Source organism: Sciurus carolinensis, unplaced genomic scaffold, assembly GCF_902686445.1.
Source record: "Sciurus carolinensis unplaced genomic scaffold, mSciCar1.2, whole genome shotgun sequence".
Lineage (NCBI taxonomy): Eukaryota > Metazoa > Chordata > Mammalia > Rodentia > Sciuridae > Sciurus > Sciurus carolinensis.
Window position 1 is genome coordinate 351,984 of NW_025920256.1, and position 25,204 is coordinate 377,187.

Here is a 25,204-nt window from a genome sequence, read left to right on the forward strand (position 1 = left end):
GACCCGGGGCCATACGAGCTGTCTCTGGAGTTCTGGGGTGAAAACACTGAATTACCCAAGGTTACTCAACACAAAGGGTGCGTCCCTCCAGCCAGACACCCACTTCCTGGGTTCCCTCCCCCTTCCCTGGGGGCCTTGGAGATGATTCTGGCTTATGTCACCGCTGTGAGCTGAATGACCCCAAACTCAGAGGAGAGAGTCCTAACTGCCAGTTCCCTCATGGAACCACAATTTGGAGATAGGATGGTGAGGTTGACATGCGCTTGCTAGGACAGCTCGGGCCATCATGACCGCTGTCCTGATGGAGCTTCTGTGGGCACGAAGATGTGATGCATCTATGACCCGGGCAACACCAAAGAGCACCCACAGACCTCAGGAGGCCAGGGACAGGAGGGGCAGACTCACTCTGGCCATTCCCAGGAGGAACGGCCCTCCAAACCTTGACAGTGGACTGTTCCCAAAGGTAGAGCCATCCCAGCACACAAGAACAGGGACCCCACATCCCACTCCCCATCCACCCAGTGACAGAACTCATCACACGCAGGTTGGCTCTTCGCTTGAAGGTTGTCCTGGGTGCTGGTCACTCTCTAGTGAGCAGTCTCCCGACCGTCCCTGCTCCTTCACCCTGCCCTCTGCCCTGGAGCTACCTGTGTGCTCCTTGGCACTCCTTATCTCTGGTCTCTGACTGGCTCAGCATAGGGGTGGCCACAACAGGAAACAGGAAGTAGGGTGACAGCCACAGGTGCCGGGGTCATTATGGGGACTCCATTCTCCCACTGTTAACTCTTCTAAAGCATGGCTTCTTGAGACTGTGCACAGGGGCGTCCCCTTGTGGAAGACAGCTGCTTCATGCTGACTGGTGCGTGTCCTTTGAGGACCCATACCCAGCACTTCTCACCAGCTGCATGGACCCCGGGAATCTACAGACCTTCATTGACAATCGCTTGCCTTCTCCTGGTGCCTGCTATGACATTTTGCAAAGACAGATATGCTTAGGCCTCTTGGGCACCATGACGTGGCAAGACCAAGGGGCCCCATCTGTAGCCCTGAATCAGCCGAGTGCATTTTGGTAGTAACTTCTGTGTGCTCATGGTAGGGCAGATGAGCGAGTTCCAGGCATCTGGGATTCGGCGAGAAAGAGGTGGGTTCAAGGAGACTGTGTCTGAGATGGTCTTGGAGAACGAGAGGGGATTGCTTCAGAAGGATACAAAAATGGCCCAAAGCTCAGGAACAGATTCTCAACAACAGGAGCCAACAGGGAACTGCAAACCCAAACCACAGTGAGACATGGCTTTACTCCCACTAGGATGGCTAGAATTGAAGAGGAGACAGGGACTCAGAACCTTCATGTGTTACTGACAGGAATGGACAAGGTGCAGCCACTGTGGACAACAGCTAGCTTCTGGAAAGGTCGGATGTGGCTCCCCAATGCCTCTCCCAGGAATCTACCCCCGGGAAATGGAAACACCTTTCCACACAAACACTGGAAAATTCATAGCAACGTCATCTACAGCAGCCACCGGGTAGGAACCACCCAGATTTCCATCCACAGAGGAATGGATGAGGAAATGCTCTTTATCCACAGGAGATATTCCTCAGCAAGAAACACAAGAAACATGCTGCCCACAGGTGAACCTCAAAAGCATGGTGCTAAATGAAAGAAGTCGGTCACAAAAGATCACAAGTCGCGTGATCCCATTGCGTGGAATGTCCAGAGTGGGCAAATCCATGGAGACAGAACGTCGATCCCTGTGGTTGCCAGGGTGTGGAGGGAGCAGGAATTGGCCCATGACAGCTGAAGGGTGCAGGGTTTCTTTGGGGGATGTACAAACATTTCGATATTGAGGGCAATGCTGGCGCCTGCAAAACTTGGCAAATCTACAAAGACCAGGGTTTGTGACTTTCAATGGGTGACTTGCATGAGGTGTGGAGTATACCACAGCAAAGCTGCTAAAGCCAATCACAACCAAAAGGATGGGAGGGCCTTTCAAGTGAAGAAAATCACAAAAGCTGGGGAAATCAGGCCAGGGACGCCAAGGCACTGTGGGAAGTGACCAGGAAGTGCCGGTCATTCTGGAGAGGAAATGGCAGCTTTTCACAGGCCCCCCTCCTCCCTCCAACAGTGGCACAGGATGCTCAGAGAAGCAGTAGAATGACACCGCTGACCGTTCTCTTCTTTCCTCCTTGAACCCTAGCACAGTACAGAACTACCCCGGTTTTACAGAAGTAGGTTCAAAGACTCACGGTTAGTCTGGTCAAGAACTCCTGGCTAGAAGCTTGGCAGGTGGGGGTTTTAGAAGCTCAGCCAGAATTGGCATCTGCTTGTGGCACTGGAGTTGAAGACACCAGTGCTCACTGTGGGGTTCTAGGCGGCCTCTGCCTCCATCTCCACTCTTCTATGCAATAGCTTCACTCTTTGGGTCCCGGGTTGACCGCCTGCAAAATGGGATTTTGTTTCCAATGTGCACATTCCACCATTGACCCTGCAGGGCTTAGAAAGCCTGTTTCTCCATCTTCCAAAGGGAGGCAAGGATCCCTAATCTAGCCCCCGTTCTCAGGGCTGTCTTAGGAGTCAACAGTAAAATAAAATACAAAAGGGACACGAAACCACATGCCCTGCTTAGCGCTCCGTATACAGCAGGTCCCGTGCAAACCCCCGCGGATGTTGGGAACCTGCGCCCCCTGCCGACTGGACCACCGCATTTCGGCCTCCAGGAGCCGCTGCAGATCCTGAGCCTGCACAGAATGCAAGTGCACAGGTCCGCCTCTTAGGGGTGTGACCTCCTCGGGCAGGTCCGGTTTTGACCATGCTACTTAGGGGTGGGCAGGTCGAGAATGAGGCCACGTGACTTTGTTCCACACCGTGCTGAAGATGGCTGTGCCCACGGCCGCTGCGTGAGAGTTGTGGGAAGACACCATCCGGTGGTGCTGGAATCAAGACAGCGGGACTTGGGCCTTGTTGCGACTGATTGTGAAGAACCTCCCGAATGGGATGAGGAAAGAGCCAGGTTTGGGGACTCTGAAAATGGGGCCCACTGGGAGCTGCAGGGAAGAGTTGGCTGGAGAAAATTGAGGGGCTTCCGCTTTCTGGTGGGACTTTGGGCGGATCCGAAACCATAAAGGGGCAGAATCCTGGGTTTATCCCCACTTGACTGCTGGGAAAGAGAAATAGCGGCTGCCCAAGGTTTCCCAGCCGGTCCGTGGGTACCTGACTCCAAACCCGACAACCCTCTTTTTAGGGAAATGCCAGCCTCTGCCTCATGCGGCTCCCCAGTCTCTCTCGATCGATCACGATTTCTTGGTGATCAGTGTCTGAACCATCACGGTACTTGTATTGCCCTCCCACTTAGGAGTCTGTTGGGGAGGCTTGTGGGGTGTATGGCTCCGAGGACCTGTGTTCCAATCCCCACCCTCATCCATCCCCCTTGGGACAGGTAGGAATATCGCCACGGACTTTAAACCATTTATCCCAGCTGCACTTTACTGTCTCCCTAGAGCCTAACACAGAACCCAGCACTTGGTAGGCTTCTGATGAAACTGCCTGATCAGTGAGTGAAGAAATGGATGAATGGATGTGGCAATGTCTTTCTGGATGCAATGGACTGAAGTGGTCATCTTTCCTCTTTCACTGTAGTTCTTGAATAGAGAGCACCCACACCACTTGTGTGGCCAGGAATTGCATGACTCCAGTACAAAGAGAGCCATTTGGATGGTGTGGGAATGTCTTTTGTACTCTTGCCTCTGTTCTGGGGACTCTCTTTCCCTGGAAAGAGAATTCAAGGAGCCATTTTGCTTTTATTATGGATTTTTAGGTTTTTGTTTTCCTCTTTGTCATGTGGGAGGGACTTATGCCACGTGATTTAAAAAATTAAAACAGGACAGTTGTATATAGAATGAGAAGTAAAGTCTTGCTCCAACTCTCTGGGAGAACCCATCTTCAAATGGTTTGTTTTTAAAAGGGCTCTCCATAGGCTTCTCTGTGGACCCAGGTACTTTGCTCATCCCTGTAGTTTGTCCCAGGGACTAACTGCTGACTCCCTCTACTATGAAAGAGGAGGACCTTAGATAATCTATTTTTTCCCTCCAACTTCTAAGTGTTTTTGTTTTTAACTATTCTGCTATTTACCCTAAGTAGAATACTTTTAAGATATTTATTATTGATCCATCCATCAACTTTAAACAGCATCTCCTGATGCGTCACTTAGTTGGATGAGAATTTCAGCATGGCTTCCTTTCTTTTCTCTCTTAGTTTCATTTTGCCCCTCAGTGTGGCTGCTTCTTTCTGTTGTTCATCTTGCCTGATGAATGAAAGAATTAGTAACAAAAACAGTAGCAGTAGTAGTTAGTCCTTGGAGAGTTTACCATGTGCTGGGCACTGTTTCAAATGCGTTAGGTACAGTAACTCATTTAATCCTCACATAAGCCTGCAAGTCAGGATCTACTCTTATATCCATTTTAAAAGTGAAGAAACCAAGGCATATCAAGGCAAAGTTATTGGCCTGAAGTCACACACAGGTGATAATTCATACAACAGGGACTGACTTGAGGAGTGTGGTTCTAGAACTGCAATTGTGACCAGTACCCCTTTGTCTCTCTTGGCATAATTGCATGCACTTAATTATTTTCCAACAGATGAACATTTAGTAATGAGTGCTTCTGGTGTTGCTGACAGTGTAGACAGAAGTGGACAAGACTTGGTCCCTGCTTTTATGGAGTTTGCAGGGTAGCAGAGGAAACAGACACCAGATCAAAATGCAGGGATTGCCACACCTCGGAGGTTCGACAGTGTGTATTTATTCCTACAGTCTTTGAGGTCAGACATCTTAAATCAAGGTGTTGGTGGGGTTGCCGTGCTTCTGGAGGCTGTAGGACAGAATCTGTTCCTTCGCTTTTTCGACTTCAAGAGCCTGCCTACCTCCCTGGACTCCAAGCCACACCCTTGAACTTCTGTCTTCAAGTGTAGCACAGCATCTTCCAGTTTCTTTCCCTCTGTTTCCATCTTTACATCTCCTTCTCTGATTCTGACCCTTTTGTCACCTTCTTATAAGGACCCTCATGATTACTTTGGACCTAGATAACGCAGGATCATCTTCCCATCTCAAGACTCCTAATGGAATCACATCTGCAAAATCTCATGTGCCATGTATGGTATGTGACCAGCATTCTAGGGCTTAGGGTGTGGCCACGGCATCCTCCACCACAGTCAGCACGCAGAGCTTGCATGCTCACTCTCGTTTCTTCTGACCAGGCTCTTTAAGTGTCTCCTAAGCAGTGCCATAATGGTTATTTTGTACTTGGTCTTGACCTCGTAGCAGCCCCATAGTGTATGATGACATCACGTGGCCCCTGGGATTCTCATTTCTTCACCATTGATGTGAGTAGAGGGCACATAGTCAGTGAGTGTTAGAGTCAGAGCTGGCCTGACTAGCAAAGCACATGCCACCACCTCCTTGTCTCTGGCCACCCCTGGAGAATCCTGGAGCCCCGGGTTTCTAGCCATTTGTCCCTTCACTGTAAGGACTCACCAGCTCCTCCCCACCTTCTATCCTAGATTAAGGAAGAACAATTCAGACAGCTGCTTGCACGCTGACCAACTGCAGCCTCAAGTTCACCAAAGACGGCGAGTTCCGCATGTTTGGCTTCATCAGGTGCAAGTCTGAGGAAGAGGCTCAGACCGCACTGAGCCATTTCAACAAGAGCTTTATCGACTCATCCTGGATCACAATGAGTGGCCGGAAGGCTCACCTTGCCTGCCTCTCCAGAGCGACACCCACCATCCACCTTTCACCCAGCAGGAGGGTCCCAGGGCTGTCCTCCAGACTGTGAGGCCTCTGGCCAGCTTGCCAGGTCCCGCTCTTCTGTGTTCATAAGAATCTCCTGAGAATGAGTCAAACTGTGACTGGCCTGTCCTGAGTTTCAACTCAGTGCAGGTTGTCAGGTGTGAGAACAGGCACATCTGAAGCCTGGGGTGGCACCTGTGCTGCCCGCCCAGAGGGCACTTGAGGGCCACAGGTGGGCATCAACCTGCCCATCAGCGCACTCTTGGGAGCTCTCGGTCACTGCTGGGAATCTGGGGAGAGCTATTCCCTGGTCCCTGTCCTCACGAGCCTGCTGCCTCTGCACAGGCAGAGCGCTGACAGACACAGGCTGCTGTGGTTAGGGTGGTCAGTGCATCAGAGACCCTGGCAAGACAGAGTAGGACCCACCCTGGCCAGGGAGGGGGGGGGAAGTTTCCCGGAGAAGGAGGTCCCACTCAGGTCACCCACATGATAAAATGTTCACTGACATGATAAAATGTCCCCAGTACTTTGCTGAAAAAGAGAAAACTGATGGGCACGAGATCCCATCGAGGCAGCTGCATCCCGTGGTCTGGCATGGGGTGGGCACAGGTTTTACCCAGAGGCTGACAGTGCCTCTCTGATGACAGCAGTCGGAGTCATTTCTCTCTGACCTCCACAGAGACTTTCTGGTATTTGGATTTTGCACCACAGATTTGCCGTTATTACAGGAGCAACTGCTTTGAACGTCCTCACAGCAGGATGGACCCAGGTGGCAGGCTTTTTCTTCAGGGGAGGGCTTGGTGACCAGGGCAACCTTAACTGTTTGGGCGTTGTCACCCTGGGCTCCCAGCAGGACCAGCTCTCTCCACAGTCACCTTGAGTGTAGGTGGCCTTTGGTCTGGAGAGGTCCATGGACTCAGCTCCCTTCCATGCCCTGTGCCCACCCCGGGCTCCCTGTTACCCATGCTCGTTCCCCAAGGCTAGTGGCACTTGCCTTGCACTCACTAATGACCCCACAGCCGTCGCTCATCCCTGCCCCTGCCTGGCTGTACATGTGGCCTGCATCTTATGTCATCCTCAAAACTGTCCTTTGACATGGATGGTTAAAAACTCAGGCTTCTAGGTCCCCAGGCACCTGAGATCTCTGTCATCTAAGACCTGGTCTCTCAGTCATGCTCCCTCACATCTCTGTGCTCCCCATTCCTGGTCTGGGAACTGGTGAGAGTCGCAGCTCTACTGCCCACTGTTGGGGCTCAGCTGGTCAGTCCTTGCAGGGCACCCGAGGGCACCTGTGTGTGGGACGCCTCAGTAAATAGTAGCCAGTGTAGTGACGTCACGGGACCAGCCAAGGCTGGGGCAGTAATCATTCACTCAGCTCAGTAAGTCGGTAGCAGCTGCCTCTGTGAAGCCCAGGTCCCCAGGTGCTGAAGGGCACCAGTAGGGCTGCTGGCTGTCCGTCAGGTGTGAAAATGGCCCTGTTGTCCTGCAGGTGGAGTTCTGCAAGTCTTTTGGTTACCCGATGAAGCCCTGAGCCTGGAGCAGACATGCCCAGAGACTGAGGCAGCCTGAGCAGCCCACACGAGGCCCTGTCCCTCCAGAAATTAAGAAATGCAGGCAGCCCTGAAGGAGCTGAGCATCACTCTTAGGTGGCTTCTGGGGGTCTGTGGGCACTGCGGGGTCACCTCCCTGCTTTCCTTGTGACCCTCATCATCTGTGCCTTCTGCTTTTAGGATGACAAGAAAAGAAAGGTCCCAAGTGAGCTGGAGAAGGTGAGTGTCCCATTGACGGAGAGGGATGGTGGCAGCAGTTCTGAGGGTGAGGGCTGTTCCAGGAAGCAGAGTGCCACACTCTCCACTGTCCCTGTCCCCATCCCCATGGACTCCTGGTCGCCTCATCCTGCAGAGTCCACTCTGCCTCCTTGCTGACCTGCAAGCCCTCGGTGCCCACTAGAGGCGGGAGGGTGCCTGTCCTGCCGAGAGCTAGGACGGCCGGGCCACACCTGAGCCGCCTCCACCTCTTCTCCCTCCATGTCCCTGCCACCCTGGTTCCAGTGCCACCAGCTGAAGGAAGGTAGCAAGTTCAGGAAGTTTCTGTCAGTTCACCAGAAGTGGACTCAGGTGGCCATGTGGGCAAATGATGCCCTGGACACAGAGCCCCGATAGGGAAGAGCAAGCCGACCAGTGACTACCTGAATTTCGACTCCGATTCTGGGTAGGAGAGTGAAGAGGAGGCGGCCGAGGAGCCAGCAGGTGAGGCCTGGGCTTCTCACCTGTGTGCCTGTGTCCTTCCCAGCCTGCCTTCCCTGTGTGTATGCTCACCACGCTTGCTTGCATGCACAGGCAGCTTGCCGTGCCCGACTCCAGGCATGGGCCAGCCCAACGCAGTTTTTGAGCTCTCTTAGTTAGCAAGCCTGCTGCGACTCTTCTGGTTCCTTGCTCAGTCAGTGATCAACAGGATTGGCTGAGCACATGCTGTGTGCTAGGCACTGAGAACATGGCAGCAAGCAGGAGGCAGAGGAGCCCCTCCTCCTTGGAGCCATCAGCTGTCCTCCTGGTGAGAGGGGAGAAGCAATAGCAGATAGGCACCCCTGGATCACATCATTAGTGACAGAGAGGACAGGAGGGCTTGGAAGGGGAGCTGTTGGGAAGGCCTTCCTGGGGGTGAGCCTTTGTCCCCACGGGTCAGTGTGGGGCAGCTAATGATAGCAAGTGACCAGTTGCAGTATAGGTTGGTAGATCTGGTTGGACGTCCGAGTCAGGGCTGGTTTAAAGATGAAGACAGGGATGCAGTGTGAGCTGTAGGCCTGGCAGAGTTTCTGTGCTGAGCTGGAATCTGAAGGACTCGTAGGACTTGGGGGGACATAGTAGCAGGGGGCAGAGAAGGGGTCACAGTCAAGGGTGCAGCATCTCAGGGCTCAGGAGAGGGAAGCAGGGGCTGCAGGGGCAGACGTGGACCTGGGTGGGCCGAGAAGAGCAGGGAGGGAGGAGCCAAAGGCGCTGGGCTCACAGGCCTGGGAGGAGTGGTGGGTTCCCTCCTCATCCTCCTGGGCTCCCGCCTGGGTGTGAGAGGCTAGAACACAGTTCCAGCAGCCTGCGAGCATGGGGGGGCACCATGCACACTCCTTGGCCTCTCCGGCTCTCCATCCATAGCTCCTCAGTGACTGACGTCTTACCAAGTATTCCTCATACATTATACAGCATGTCCAGTGTCAGGTAGCAGGATGGGGACGTCCAGAGGGCAGCACACAGCACGTTGACAGTGACATCCTGGAGGTGCTTTGGCACCATCCTGCTGTTCAGATGGATGAGAGCTGCCCCTGCCCAGGATGGAACAGGCAGCCCTCTGTGGTGACAGACGCCATAGTGCGTTCCTCTGTAGTAAGGCCTTGGTTGTACTAAGCCTTCTCTAACACGTTATGTGCCTGGATGTAACCCAGCTAGGAGGGTCAGCAGTGACTGCAGAGGGCCGTCCAGGAGAGAACCAGGTTGTGGCGGGAGTCGTGGAGCCCTGGGTGTGTGGTACCATCATACAGAGCTGCAGAGCTCCGCCCTCTTGTTGCCCATCACAGGGTTTCCTGGGGCCACTGGACACAGGGGCCCTGATCGTGGTGGGTGTGGCACCTGCCGTCCTCCAGGTTTTCAGCCCTGTGTTGCCCAGGCCTCTGGTTGCTGAGGAAGGTGACCCTCCTCCACCCCGGCTCTCTCAGCAGAGCAAGACCTTGAGCCAAAGAGAGCTGCACAGAAGGGACTCTCGGACATGGAGTACCTGAAGTCCAAGATGGTGGCCACCGATTCTTCCTCAGAGGAGGAGAGTGAGACAAAGCAGTGAACTGTGACGAAGGGAGTGAGGCAGAGGAGTCCCCCGCCACTGAGACCCAGCAGGTGCAAGGGAGCACAGGGGCCCTGCCTGGGAATAGGAGGCCACAGGAGCCCGGAGCCTAGGTGTGTGCCTCTGGGGGACAGGGAGGGGTTCTGTGCATTTCCATGTGGTCCTGCGGCCCCATTGCTGGGGTGCCACATGGAGGAAAGACTGCCTCACTGAGCTCACTGCCTGCCACACCTGGAGGGGCTGCCTGCCACATGGAGGGGCTCTGGGAGGAGTGAAGGGGGTGGCCGTGTTGCACGTGGTGTTCAGTAACAAGGCAGATGGACTTGAACAGGCCGTCGATGATAGGTGAGATTAGTCAAGCCCTGACTATGTGCCTGGTGACGCACCTGCCATCAAGGAATGTCATCACCATCTCTGGGGCGGTTGTTCTTCCATTTCATAGGTGAGGAAACTGAGGCCCGGAGAAGGGAAGTGACAGGCTCCCGTGATGGGGTCAGGCCCCAGCCTGGGTCTTCCAGGCTTTGAAGTTGAGAGTATAGAGGTGGACATGACCCTTGAGGATGGCCACCTTGTCCCCCAACAGGGAGTCCTCTGCTCCAGACACAGGTTACTTGGACATGCATGTGTCCCTATTTTTGAGTTGGAAGCAACCAGTCTTTCGCTTCCCAATGAGAGTGAGGGCCTCCCTCTGCCTCCTCTTCTCTTTCCTCTTCCTCCTCCCTCCTTCCTAGTTACCGTGCCCTGCAGGGAGTCTGGGACTTTGAGGCTCAGTCTCAGCTCTGACCCTTGGGGGCTACTGGACCTGGGGGGATGCTTCAGCCCACAGGCCTCTCTGATCCTCATCTGCAGAGGACATCCTGGTAGTGCCTGTCCTTCCAGCCATCTCCTGAACCCCTGTGCTCAAGGTGGCCCTGGGGGTCACTGTGTCCAGCAGGGTTGGGGCAGCAACCCTCCCAGTACATCGACATTTCTGTGGTGGGACTAGAAATGACCTTGTGCTGCACCTGTTGGCTCATGGCAGTCTCTGCTGGGGAGTGAGTGCTAGCTGGGCAGGTTTTAGCACCAAAGGATCTACCAAAAACTTAGATTGTGCAGAGCTATCTGGAGTCCAGAATTACAGGAAAAGGTGCCAAATTCAGAATCCATGTGGAATTAGAGGCTCAGTAGGAGGCTGGCCTCTGTGTGCAGCCTGGAGCCAGCTGGGATCAGTGGCTGCAAGGTAGGTGCCTCGGCTCCTCCCTCTGCCCTGGCCCTCCCTCCACTGGCAGGGGCCTGCTCGCCTGCCCATGGTGTGCTGACCTGGCTGCAGCTCTCACTTCAGAGGCAAATGGGGGCCCTGCATCCACTGCCTCCGCACTGGCCAAACCCTGAGTCTGTGGCAAGCACAGGTGCCAGCACTTCCCGCCACCCTGGCTGCAGCTGCTCCTGGAGCTGTGACGTCCCAGTCACCTCAGGGAACCCACTGTGCCTTTTCTCTTTGTTCTCAGACAGAGAAACCAGCAAACGAGAAGGAGCCCACCACCTCCCACACCATGAAGCTGCAGGGAGCCCCGTTCAGTGTCACAGGGGTATGTGGTCTGAGGACAGGGCTATTAGAAATACTGAAGCAGTTCCTTGTGATCAAGGTCAGTTAGGTTTTGTTGGTTTTTGTTTTGTTTTGTTTTGTTTTTTAAATTTGGTACCCAGGATTGAACCTCAGGGTGTGTAACCACTAATCCACATCTCCAGCCCTTTTTACGTTTTATTTTGAGACAGGGTCTCATTCAATTGCTCAGGGTCTCACTAAGTTGCTGAGGCTGGCTTTGAACCCATGATCCTCCTGCCTCAGACTCCCAAGCTGCTGGGAAGAGTGGCAGACACCATGCCCATCCTAGTTAATTTTTTTTAGGGAAAAAAGATGAACCCCTGCCTTACTCCTCATAATGAGAAAAATTTCAGACACATCAAGGATTTGAGCTGAACAAATTTCTTTCTAAGCAATTTGCAAACTTTGATGGAAAAACAAAAATGGACATGTTGACTGCCTACCAGCCAGAAACCCTGTAAGGCTGTGGCTGCCACGGGGTCAGAAGGTGGACCGCAGAATCTGTAGCCTGAACAGCAGGCAAGAGGCGCCAATTTCTCTAATTTACAGAGATTCTTATGAAGGATATATGACCCACCCAATAGAAAAATGGAGAAAGGACAAGAGGTCTTTGAAAAAAAAGAATTCAGGTGGCTGGTACAGATGTTTGAATTTATTCATAATTATTAAAAATAAAATCGAAACTGCAAGTTCATGTTTTTCACTTGCCAAAGTGTCATTCATTTTTCGCATTTGGCAATAAACATTTTCTTGCCTTTTGAAGGACAATGTAGAAGTGTCAGGCAGAATTAGGAACATCCAGGCCTTTGCCGAGCTGGTGCTGAGTTTCGCCCCACAGGTGGATCCCCCGAGCACATCAGAGTCTGAACTCAAGAAAGTTCTTTGCAACCTTCCTGTTATTATTTAAACTTAATGTGTTGAGTTATAGTCATAAATAAGAACAGAAAAGCAAAGCTCCATTTCTAGGGAAGGCATGTATCCATGATTCTTAGAAGGGAATGATCTGCCCCAGTGGAACAGACGGTGATGTCGAGAGGAACTCTTGGTTGTCACCTCCGAAGGAGCTGCTGCTGGCATCTAGTGGGCAGAGACCTGGCATGCTGCCAGATTCCCTGCTGCACACAGGACAGCCCCCACAACAAAGAGTCACCAAGCCCAAAATGTCACCAGTGTCTGGGTTAACTCACAGGGCACATTAAAATGGGGGAAGATGAGATGTCACATGAAGAGCACAGTGACAGGGAAGAACCCAGGGTGCTGTGGCAAGTGGAAAAAGCCAGGTGTGGAACAGCAGGTGGATTCATCCCCAGAGACACCTGATGGCATGTGGTGCACGTGCTGACTGGCCCATCAGTCACTGGGAACGAGGCCAGGCTTCTGGAGAGAATCTGATAATCAGGAAATTGGCAGCAGTAGTGTGAAAACCCTACTTTGCCAGACTTCTTCCATTTGTTTGGAATGCCTTTTAGTTTAGTCAGGTGGCTGGCATCACAGGCTACTCAGGACAGGTGCCTCTGAGCACCCAGTGCCCAGATTAAAACTGGTTTCACTGCTTTTATTTTGCAGAAGAAGCCAGGAAGGTAGAGCTGGCCCTTGGATTAGGCGTCAGTTTTGTTTTCTAATTTGCACTTTTCAGCATTTGCTGTGATTTCACACCCTGCCTGTTCACATATTTTTTGAAATACGTGTTTACATCATACACACATCCAGAAAAGGGAATGGTTCAAAACACGGGGGTCTCCTTACAACGAGAAGTATCATGGACAGGTACCTATGCTGTAAAGTGAAGTGAGAAAATCTAGATTTGTCCCCAAGTATAAAAGAAAAAAAAAACCCTCAAAAAAGGTCAGATATGATGCCTTAAAATAGCAGTGATGAGGTTAATAGTCTATAGTTGTTACGTATTTCTTCCCTGATCTCTATTTTCCAATTCTTCTATTTTACGATGGAGGAAGGATGAGTATAACTGAAAGAACCATAATCACCCTGCTATCTTTTCTGATTCAGTCCTTTGTCCCTCCCCTCTTTATTGGGCGGCACTTTTCTTGCTGCACTGATCAGGGGCCAAAGTTCTCCTTGCAGAAGAATGTCATGGAATTCCTGGCACCCCTGAAGCCACTGGCCATTCAGATAGTGAGGAACTCGCATGGGAATAAGATGAATGAGGTCTGGGAGCTGGGCTGAGTCAGAGGAGGCCAGCACGGGGCAGGGCATGTCTCCTCTACTGGTGGTGGTTCTCACTCTACCCTGGTCAGGACACGGCTCTGACAGCCTCCTTCCTGTCTCTGGCAGCCTGGTGGACAGTGTCAGAATCTTCACCTGTCTCTCCTTGCCCAGCCTCCACTCTTCTTGCAGGTTCCCCCATCTGTTTAGAGGCCAGCAGTTCTCAGTTTGCTGGGCTGAGTTCATGCTGGTGGAAGATGGTGGGGTAGACAGGGTGCAGCTCCGAGGCTCCACAGTTAGAGGCCCCATGAGGCTGAGGCTGTGGAGGCCTCCCATGATCAGGAAAGACCTCCCACCTGCTGGCACTTTGTGAGTCGCGGCCTCTGTTACTCCCCAGGAGTGGTGCTGGCGGGCAGCACTTTACTCTGAGCATGTGTGGTGCTGCCCCCGGTGTCTGCTCTGGGCAGTGAGCCTCCACCCCTGGCCTTGGAGCCCTGGATCTGCCTGCCCAGAGGCAGGAAGCATGGCTGGAGGGAAGTTGACTCTGGGAGGGAGGTCGCAGAGTCCAGCCCCCCAGTGCTAGGTCGGGTCAAGGGGCTGTCATGAGCATTTGTCCTTTGCAGAACCTGGTCAGGGAAGGGCTGAGGCCAAGAGGGAGGCAGAAAGTCCCTTGTTTCTGAATTCTGGCATCTGGCGCCTTCACCCACCAAGCCAGGCTGGTGCGGAGGGCTCCTCAAAAGGGAGTTTGACCTAGAGGGGATGGAGGCGTGTGTGCTTTGGAGGCTTCCTGCCTCTGCCCTGAGCCAGGTGCAGTGTCCCCAGTGACTCCCTGTGTCTGCAGGGCCTGCAGTTACCTTTGTCCTGGTCCCCCTCAGGGTACGTCTTTGTGGATTTCAGCAGCGAAGAGGAAGTGAAGAAAACCCTGAAGTGTGACAGGGTCTACATGGGTAAGGGGACTCTGGCAAGGCCCTTTGGGCTCCTCGTTCCCTCGTGGGCTCCTTCATGGACGTCTGTGCCAAGCCTTTCCTCCCACCTGACGCTGCGGGCTCTGAGGGTACAGCAGCAAACAGAGAGGCTGCAGAGAGGCAGGCAGCGCTGGAGCCCATGAGCGGGCACATGGCCCTGGGCAGTACAGGTGGTCAGGGCAGTGGCAAGGACTGGGGTGGAGGAGGCAGGTCTCCAGTGGGGCAAGTGTTGGGCCTCTTGGAGTGAGGAGCAGGCTCTGGCCTCTGGGCAGGATTGGTTGGGATGCAGCAAGGGCACCTTCCCCAAGCTGGGACATGGTCCTCCACCCTCTCTGGCATGGATGGTGATTGGACTCAGCCACAGACTCCTGGGGATGCATTGTGTCAGGGTAGACGGGGTCCCCAGGCATTCTGCTGGTGGGTTGGTGGAAGGTATCCATCAAGCTCTGGTGGTGCGGGTGGAGGCAGGCCATCCCTGCGGCCTCCTTAGGCACACAGGGTCATTTTTGCAAACTGCTCACCAGCAGGTGATTGTTCAGGGTCGGGCTGTCACATGAGACCTTTCCCAAGGCAGAGCCACCAGCAGTGCCAGAGTGGGCTCAGAGTTCAGAAGATCTGTCACTTGGCCTGGGATAGCAGGCTCCAAGGGCTGAGGCCATACTGGTAGGCTGGGTGTGGTCCCAGGGGCTCAGGCTGCTGCCCCACTACAGAGCCTGCTGCCAGGCCCATCACCTTTCCCAGCTGGAGCATCTGGCAGCCTGCAGCCAGGGCCTGGGTCCCCAGCCAGGTGTGTCAAGTCCCAGGCTCCCCAGAGCCCTGACCCTCTCCTTCTGCAGGTGGATGCTACATCGAGGTGTTCAGGGAGAAGCACGTGCTCACAGCCAAGGGGACCCTACAGAACAGTGTGCAGCCCTGGCAAGACTGGACGCTAGGGAAGAACGAGGAGGAGGAGGACCTGGCTGACTCCGGGAGGCTCTTTCTGTGCAACCTGCCCTACACCAGCACTGAGGAGCACCTGGAGGTGCTCTTCTCCCCCTACAGTAGGGCTCTGCTCCTGGCCGTGCATGTAGGCCCCTGCTGTGCCTGGTTCCCACTTGGCTGGGTCGGCCTAGTCTGCCTCCCACTCGCTCTTGACCTCAGGCAGTGGCTCCAGCTGGTTTCCTCATCTGAAAACAGTGCTCTCTGTCCCCACTGCAGATCTAGTGGCATCTTCTGCTTTCGGAACTTGAACTTGGATTCCTTATTTTTTTTTTTTAATGGTGCTGGGGATTTAACCCAGGGTTGCTCTGCCACCAACCTACATCCCCAGTTTCTTTTTATTTTTTAATTTGATACTGTCTTGGTAAGTCCACAAGGCTGACCTTGATCCTCCTGCCTCAGCCTCCCAAGTTGCTGGGACCCCAGGCATAGCCAGCACGCCCCGCAGAACTTGATTCCTTAGCTCTCACCATCCAAATGCAGAGCGGGAGTGATGGAGGTGTTTTCCTGAGATTGTTTGGCTTCTGGTATTGGAATTCATCAGCCGCCCAACCCTCCCCACTCACCATGCTCCTGCCTGGGAATGCTTTTCTTTCTCAAGTCTTCCCAAGCAAACCGAGCTTCCAAGAAGAGGCAACAGCCAGGGCTGTCTTTGTTTTTGCTGCTGTTACTTCTTGGACTGGGAACTTGCAGGCCTGTAGTTGAGCTTGGTCACAGGGGCCATTTGTCAAGGGGAGGAAGGTGAGCTCGCAGTGCAGGTGAATCTGTGCTCTGGAGATGCTGCCGGCACCCTTGTCTCCCGGGAGGCTGGCCTAGGTGTGGAGGATCAGTGAGGCTGTGTGAGTGTGGCTCAGGTCAAGGACAGCTCAGAGGTCCCAAGTGGAACCTGCTTGCAGGCCAGGTGATGGGACCTGAAGGTCTGTCCACGCTGTCCTGCTCCCCAGGTCCTCACATGGGCTGGTGCCCTGGCCACACGGCAGTGCTGGGTGGATGGGAAGGGGCTTGACCATAGACTGCAGGTATCCATTTGGGATGTGGCTGCACCTGGTGTTCAGAGTGGAACCACTGCAGACAGTGTCCTCTGAGAGGGACGGTGTCATGAACACTTATGTGGTACTAACTGCAGCAGGCCCTGGGTAGTGACCGCACATAACTCTTGGGCCCTCAAGGCCAATGTGTGTGTGGCGACTGTTGTGCCATTCACAGGCGAGAGGAGGAAGCCTGTGTGGGCGAGGCCACTGCCCAGAACAGGCAGTGCTCAGCAGGTCGTGGAGCCAGGTGCAGCCTGACACCTTCCTCCTTGCTTCTCTTAGGGTGGGGGCGAGGGGACTGGGAAATGACACCCTTGACCTGGAGGTGGGCCTCATGGCTGGCAGTTGCTGTCCTTTCCTCAGGCTGAGTGGACATGGACAGTGCACAGCAGTTGTGCTGTATTCGTGTGGCTGACCTTTAGTGCCTGGCACTTTCCCTCGAGCTTGGGCCCAGCTCCAACCCAGGTGACTGACACTCTCCTGTCCTCAGGTCCCCTGTCAGAGCTCCACTACCCCATCAACAGCCTGACCAAGAAACCCCAAGGGCTTTGCCTTCGTCACCTTCATGTTCCCTGAGCACGCAGTGAAGGCCTGCGCAGCAGTGGATGGGCAGGTGTTCCAGGTGAGGTTGCTCATGGGACCACCGGGGTCACTGAGCCTGGAGATGAAGGAGGGATGGCCTTGTGGAATGCAGGGAGCTCTGCTCCTCAGGGTCACCTTGCAATGTGCCCAGGCCACCTCCCCTCCAGTGCACCTTCATTCACAGTCTATGGACCTTGTGGGCTCCAGGCTAGACCTGGCCCACCCATGGCCACTCACGTTCTCCCTGTGCAGGGCCTGGGGGTGCAGTGTGAGGGGCCGTGGGGTGTCACAGAGGGGCACCTTTCCCTTGGCATGGCTTGTCGGGGACCCCAGCACCAGCTGGACAGAGAGTAGCCGTGTGTCTACTCCATCTGCTGTCCCTGTCCTCCTGCAAGTCTTGCCCTGGGTCCAACTTGTTTAGGACAGGAGTCCCCACTGGAGTGCAGGGCTGGAGGGTGGGAGGGCAGCTCACCCACTTCCTCCCCTGTCCCCACAGGGCAGGATGCTGCACGGGCTGCTGTCCACCATCAGGAAGGAAGCCAGTGAGGATGCCGACACCCCCAGCTCATCCTACAAGAAGAAGAAGGTGTCTAAGGACAAAGCCAGCAGCTCCAGGTCCTCGCCAGCCCTGCCCAGACTCTGCTGCCCTGTCCACCTTTCCAGGCTGCCTGGTCCCTTTTTCTCTATAGCTTGAGGTTCATCCTCACCTCTGAGCTGGCTTCCCCACTATGGATGAGGAGAGTGGTGCTGAGCTCACTTATGCTCTGAGGTATCTCGTCCTCTACGAGTGGGTGGTTGCCACCTGCTGGGCCCTGCACAGGCCAGCTGCTGCACTGCCAGAGGTTGGATCTGTCAGTCCCACTGCCGGCTGATGGTGAGCCCACCCAGGACAGGTGAGCTGGCGGGAGAGCTAGGAAGGCGGGGAGGCTTAAGACAGGCTATGTGTCTGCGAGAGAGCACCCGTGGGTCCCAGCGTGGCCTGTCCTGCTCTGCCCCTGCCTACAGCTCCCACGACTGGAACACGCTGTTCATGGGGCCCAATGCCATGGCCGATGCCATCGCACAGAAGTATAGTGCCTCCAAAAGCCTAGAGTTGGACCATATGAGTGGCCTGTGACTTGCGAGCTTTGTGTCCACAGACCCTCTTGGCAAATCTGTCCAGGGATGGACCCCTGTGGAGTTTTTTCTGGGCAAAACCAGGAGCACATTTCAGCCATGTGGCAAGGGACATCCCTTGATTCTTCCCGTTGGCTGCTTTCTCCATGGTCCTCTGCCCTTCCTCAAGACACTTGAGGCCAGCCTGTCTGTAGAGGTGGACGGCAAGCCTGTGTGTAACTGAATGGCCTGGTGGCCATGTTTTTAAAAGAAGCAGGAAAATTCATACTAACAGACGCCCTTTTCAGCTAAGGCGTCTTAGGGATTGTCGCTTCGCTGTGCCCAGGGTAGTCACAGGGTGTTTCTTCTCCCTCGTTCCCACCCAGGCCACTGAGTTCCATGTGTAGCAGGACGTGGGTTTGAACGAACCACACCTCAGGTGCCCAGTGGCTCATGACTGCCTTGCTGGGCAGTGCAGCTTGGCCTGAGTTGGAGGGAGGGACAAGGGACGGTCACAGTGGCTCTGGTGCTGTGAGTGCCCCGAGCACCAGGGCTTCACAGTGCTGGGACAGGGTCCTGCCTTCTAGAGCCTTCTGGTGCCTTCTTGAACCTCCTTGTGGAGACAGGTGGAGAGAGGAGAGCCTGGGCTAGTCAGGGAGGTGACAGAGGAAGGACTGCTTGGAGTGAGGGGTCGGGGTCAGGGTCAACCCTGCAGAAGGCCCCAGGGGCTGCAAGAGGAGCCACAGACCTGACCACTACAGAGAAGGGAAGAGCCGGAGTGGGTGCAGGGACTCGTGGCTAGAGAGGGTGGCAAAGGAGGTCAGGCAGGTGTGGCTGGGTGAGGGGCACCGCTGAACCCACTTCCCCTGGGTCTGCTCAGCTTCTGGCTGGAGAGAGCAGATCGGGTCCACCTGATGGCTGCTGGTCTCCTTTCCCCCTCCCTCAGGAGACCAAGGACAGTGTGGCTGTCTGTGTGGCCCTTGGGGAGACCCAGCTGGGCAAGAGGTGCAGCGCTTCCTCCTCCACAATGGGGTCAGCCTGGACTCCTTCAGCCAGGTGGGTTCCCACTGCCCTCCCCGCGGGCTCTGATGGCCCCAACTGATGGCTGCTGCAGAGCTGGGGACGGGGCTCCAGGGAGGCTGGGGGTGTGTCCACAGGCCTTGTGGTGACTAGAACCAAAACCTGACGGCTCTCTCCTCCACTGCCCCTTGCAGGGACAGGCTGCACCTGGCGCTTCTTCCTCCATGCCTGTGGTGGCAGGTGGCCTGCAGTTCCACACTGAGATGCCAGTCTGATCAGTGGAACAGCAGCTGGGGCACCAGAAGGCTGGTCATTCACTGTCAGGGTCTGCACGACTCAGTTGGGGGCTGGGGGCTGACCGCTCAGCAGAGCTGCCCAGCTGTGGAGCCAGCAGGTGTCCTGCTGGAGAGAGTGGTGCCCCCTGGGTCTGCTTCCCAGGTGCCTGGCCCCTGGGCCCCAGACAGTGCTGGTATCAGACTGGAACCCTGCTGCTGTTCTCACAAGTCCCGTCTGTTCCATAGGCCACAGCAGAGTGAAGCAAGACCATGATTCTGGCCAAGAACCTCCCTGCAGACACCCTGGCTGCTGAGTTGCGGGAGACCTTCGGCCGCTTCGGGAGCCTGGGCCGAGTGCTGCTGCCCAAGGTTGGCGTCACTGCCATCTTGGAGTTCCTGGAGCCCCTGGATGAACAGGGCCTTCTATCACCTGGCCTACTCCCAGGTAGGGCTGCCCCAGGGGAGAGGGAGCTGGCATGTGAGAGGGCCCTCAGCCTGAGCTCCGCCCTTCCACAGCACACCTGCAGAAAGCACCCTGCTCTGCCCCCGCTTTCCCTGGCTTCCTTTCCTGCCTTCACTTGAGCCTTCCCTGTCTGCTTCTCTGCTGTCCTGTACCTGTGATGAACTAAAAGTCAGTTCTCTACGCAGGGCCGTTTAAGAATATCTATAGCCATGGCATGTTGCCTTAGACCAACAGAAAGTCACCTGTGGCAGAGCTGGTAGGCAGGTGTCCAAGTCCAGTTTGTGACCAGCACATCTGAGGGCTCTGGGGAGGACCTGTCCTTGTCTCTGCCACCATTGGGCTCCTGGTGTCCCTAGGCTCCTTGAACCACTACCATCCCACTCTTGTCTGTGCCCCATCTTTGGGCCTTCTTGGTCCCAAATCTCCTCCTGGGTTTACAGCCTGCAAACTGGGAGCAGACACTGAGGTGCCACTGGCAGGGTAGCCATTCTGTTGTCCAATGGCAGGTGATAGTAACCAGGCCTGTGGATGAGTAGTGGATGCTTGTTTTTCTTAACAGCTCAACACAGTGCAGGAGAGTGTGTCTGTGACTATGTGTGTCCATGTGGTTTTACTCCAGGTTGCAGGAGGGATGTGGAGGCAGGGCAGCTCCGTCACTGGCCCAGGCTGTGTGAGTGGTACACAGCAGAGCCCGGTGGTACAGGCCCACATTGTGTTCCTGCGTGTGTGTCCCATGGCTCTGCCCCTCCTGACCGCTGTCTCCAGGCCCCTGTGGTCAGCAGGTCTCTAAAGACTGCCATGACCTCTTATCGTAGCATTTCAGAACCTGGGCACTCCAGGGACAGGGATGTCATTTTGGGTGTGAAGGGTTAGGGCGTGGATGTCTTTGGAACTAGATGGCCTGTGCTGTTGGGAAAAGGCTGGGCACACGGGAACATGGCTTTCATCTCCAGCCAGCTGCTTTTCCCAGTGCACCTTCCTGGGCAGGGCTAAGAGCGGCTGACCTGCCCAGGGAGGGACCATTCCTGAGCACATTTCCTGAGGTGTCCACTTACCCAGCCTGCTCAGCTCAGCTCGGCTCTCACTAAACCCAAACGCCACACCCCAGGCTGTGCCTGCGACCACCTGACCAGGCTCCTGGGATGGAGTTGGGTGGAGTCGACTCCACATTGCCAAGGGCCCTGGGCTCCCCAGGGTGTCCCTGGGAGGCTCCCACTCCTGGAACCCTGGCAAGCCCCTGGGACAGAGCGGGGAAGGTGATCAGTCTTTGCCAGAGGTCTCTGAGCAAGAAGGAGGTGTGCGCTTGCTGGCCAGTTAACCAGTTCCTGCCTGGCACAAAAGCCTCATGCCGTTGAGTTAGGTTGCCAAGATTGAAAAAGTGGGTTTTCACATGTAAAGTTGGGTTTTCCACTTCTTTTCAAAACTCTGAACTTCTGGCCATACTCAGTTGGCCTCCCCAGGGGGCAGAAGCTGGCTATTGCTGATGAGAGGCTACCCCTTGCACTGGTCATGAACCTTCTGGGGCACCATCATCTCCACTCCTCTCTCCTCTATTAGTTTTTGTCAGTCTTCCGGGAACCTGTCTTGCCTTCCTTAAACCACTTGGCATCTAGTGTTGGTATGCCAGAATGTTCCCGAGGCCACCCATTTGTGTTTGTGATGTGATCTCTGTGGTGGTGCTTGGGGCCAGATAGCCAAGGCACCCAGCTGAGGTCCTGGCACGTGGCAGGAGATCTACTGCCCATTCTTTCCTTGGACTTCAACCTCTGAGATGCAGGATGACCAGGAGACCCAGAGGGTCTTCAAGCTGACAGTATTGACTTTCACTTTGATTGAAATTCTCCTCCAGGACCTGGAGTCTGAGCTGCTGTGTCCTTAGTAGGCTGTTTCCTCCTCTCTCCTATGAAAGTGGGCTTCTGAATACCGATGGCCACACCTGGAGTCCCTTGCTGGGTCTGTTGGTTGTTTCTTGGGTGGGGAGGAGCCTGCAAGGAGGTTTCCTCCTTGTGTCCTGGGGCCCAGGAAGCTGGAGGACTCGAGATGTCCTTTGGGCCCTGGGAGGGATCCAGCTCGGTCACTAGCTATTTCTGTGAGACTTGAAAGTCTTGTTCAGCGGCTAAGCGGTTGACAACTAATCAGGACTGGAAAGCTTCAGGCCACAAGCGAGTGGCAGTGAACAGGGCCCCAGAACTTGGCATGACAGTGCAGGATAGGTCTGAGCACCCGGAAGCCCCCTTAGACCCCACACAGGTGGAGCTGTTGGAGGAAAGCATGCTGGGGAGAAGCCCATGGGCTCCTCTTCGGCTGCTGGACCTCGGGAGCTTCTGCCAGCTTGGGGGGCAGGGCTGGAGTCTGGGGCAGGGCGGCCACCTGCTGAGCACCAAGGTGGGTTGGGGTGAGGAATCCCCGTCCTGGAGCTGTACCCCTGGGACTGCGGGATAGCTGTTGAGCCTTTCCTGGGGAAGGGCTTGTCCGTACGCCCGGCTCTCAGGACTTGGTGAAACTGGGGAGATTGAGCCAAACTGAGTGTGTTTCCCTAAAGTAGGGTTTCTACAACAGTTTTAAGACTGAGGTGTCCACCACCCTCACCGGAGCAGACACCCACACTAGGCCCTGGCCAACAGCCGGTGGCCCTGCCCCTTCTGACCCGTGTGCCCATGGGCACCACCACTAATTGGCAAGGCCACGTTCACCCTCCCTCTCCCTGGAACCTGTTCTTCCAGTGGGGGCGAGGTGCAGGGGCGGTGGTGACAGGTACTGGTGCAGCCATCTGGGTCTGCTGCTGCGGAAGCAGCCAAGGCCCCTGCCCACTGTTCTCATGGCTGTGTGTGCAGGTGCACTTTCCCAGCTCAAACAGACTGACGGAACCACACACCACCCTCCTCGTCTTCACCTTCAGCTCCCCAGGTCCATCAGTGCCCTTCAGCATTCCTTAGCACATCATTTCAATGGTGACCTACCATCCCAGCCTCTGGTGGCCTTGCTGGTCTGTCTGTGACTCAGTGTGGTGGTTTTTCCCCGTTTCCAATATTACAAAATACTATGACTTCCTCATGTATAGATAAAACCACTTTGACACAGGTGCATGTTCAAGGGATATTTGAAATCCATATTCAAGGGGTTTTAGAATGCTCTAAGTTTTCCAATTCTGTAATTTTTGCAAAACTCTTAGGATGCATTTCAGTTTGAAAGTTCACTAAGTGATGTTTTTTAAGGAAAAATAACATTTTTCTTAGGTTCATGGTGCAAGAACACAGTTTCCATAATTTATTTTGAAGTTAAAATGAGTGTGGCTTAGTTCTATCTGGGGCTTGTAGGTTTGGATCTCTGTCATATTCTCTTTAAAACAGAGGAGGATCTGGGTGTGGTGGCACATGTCTGGAATCCCAGCAGCTCGGGAGGCTGAGGCAAGAGGATCTTGAGTTCAAAGCCAGCCTCAGCAAAAGGGAGATGCCAAGCAACTCAGCAAGACCTGGTCTCTAAATGTAATACAAAATAGGGCTGGGGATGTGGCTTAGTGTGTAAGTGCCCCTGGGTTCAATCCCCAGTACAAAAAAAAAATACAACAGGGGCAGATGGTGGGACTTTGTCTCTCTCCCTGGCTCTCTCGCTGCTGACACCTGCAGTCTCTCCTGACCGTGCCACGGAGTCAGAGTCCCTTGGTACAGTGTTCTGTGCTTTAGGCTCTGGCTTTGGTGGGTAGATGTTACTTAATGGGGTTGTTTGTTTTTGATAGGGTCAGCGGCTGATGGTGAGATTCCAGAAGGTGGGAAGCCAGCAGGGAAGGAGCAGAGGCATCCACAGCCAAGGGCAGAAGAGGAAGAGGAGGAGGAGGAGGAGGAAGACGAGAGCCTTCCAGGATGCACTCTGTTTATTAAAAATCTCAACTTCAGCACCACAGAGGAGACGACGCTGAGGGAAGTGAGTATCCACCAGGAATGGGGGACACTCCAGGCTGTGATGCGGGCAGTGCGTCTGCTCTGGGTCTGGCACGGCTCAGGGGTGGGCAGCCCACCCTGCTGCACACCACCCCTGCTGTTGGGGGGTTCCGTGTTCCAAGCACACTTGAAAACAGTTTCCCAACTGCTTCTGTGGTGAGTGACCCAGAAGTCAATGCCACCACTGTGCGTGGCCTGATGGAGCCTGCAGGAGACTCAGTGTGGGCGTCCCCACCTGGCATGTCTGGATGGGGGTGAGTCTGCACCTGCGGGAGGACAGCAGGAGGATCAGGGTAGGGAGCTCCAGGCAGGGGATTGGTAGATTCCCAGTGAGCACGGCAGCTCATGGGGTGCAGGGCGAGGATGGGTGAGGGGCCCCTCCTGTTCAGAGGATGGGGTCTGTGAGCTCCCTGTCTCCCCAAATGGGACTTCCTAGCAGAGGTGCTGCTTTTGGTGAATCGAGCATGGCACAGAACAGATGCTCACCAGATTTCCTGCTTAATGGATGAGTGACACAGCTCACAGCCCGTGAACTTGTCCTGGAAGGGAGATGGTCAGAGGATGGAATCTCTGATTCCCCTTCCTTTCAAAAGGTCCCCTGAGCTCTAAAATTCTATGGAGGGTTCAAGAGAGGAGGCAGTGTCCACTGAACCCACATCTGTGCTGTGATTATCCCTAGGTAGGAGGACAGCCACAGAAGTGTAGAGGCCCAGACCCAAGCAGGCAGCATGGCCAGGGGCCCTGGAGCACCTCGTGAAGCACTGATACCATGTGACTTGGTTTTAGAGGCGCACCCTAGCAGTGTCTCAAAGGCAGGTGGCTCTGAGCCTGTCAGGCCAGCTCTGGTCCTGTGTTGTCCTTGTCACTTCTGGCATTGTGTGGGACATCAGTATTGGATCAGCATTTCCTGGAGTTGCACAAACGGCAGCTCAAGGATGTCCTCAGGATTGAAGACCCTGGAGCTGGAAGGTTCAGCCAGGATCATCTAGTTCATCTGAGAGATGGAGCTTCAGAGAGGTTACCTCACTGTCCTGAGCTCACATAGCCCATTAGAGCACCGTGGGGAAGCACACCCAGATCACAGGACCCCTGTCCCAGCACCTGAGTGTGGAGCCATGATCAGGGGTCAGTCCTCCCGGGCCTGGATCCTGGCCTCACTCCTTGCTAATGGGCAAACCCTGCATCCTTTCTGTGCCTCGGTTTCTCCGGCTGTCATAGAGGCATGAGTGGAACTTTCTCATTGGGTTGTTTTGAAGGTTTGACTAGGACGACTGAGATCCTCCAGGTAGAGGGTCCTCCGCCTGAAGCATGAGTCTGCCGCCAGTGTGTGTGAGGGTTTCCGCTCCTCCTGCTGCCCATCACTCAGTTGGTGAACAGTACTGAGTACCTGCCTGTCTTTGGTACTGAAGACAGGGCCAGAGCCAGGGCCACATGGAGTGTGCCTGAGCTGAGCTCTAAAGGGAGACAGAAGAAGGGAGGGGAAACCTAGAGTGTGACTTAC

The 25,204-nt window shown here is 54.8% G+C and overlaps 1 pseudogene; it reads left to right on the top strand.

Annotated features, from left to right (window-relative positions):
• Positions 1–1,101: 1,101 nt before the first annotated feature.
• LOC124975349 (probable RNA-binding protein 19) overlaps positions 1,102–25,204 on the top strand; it is a 29,278-nt pseudogene continuing 5,175 nt past the window's right edge.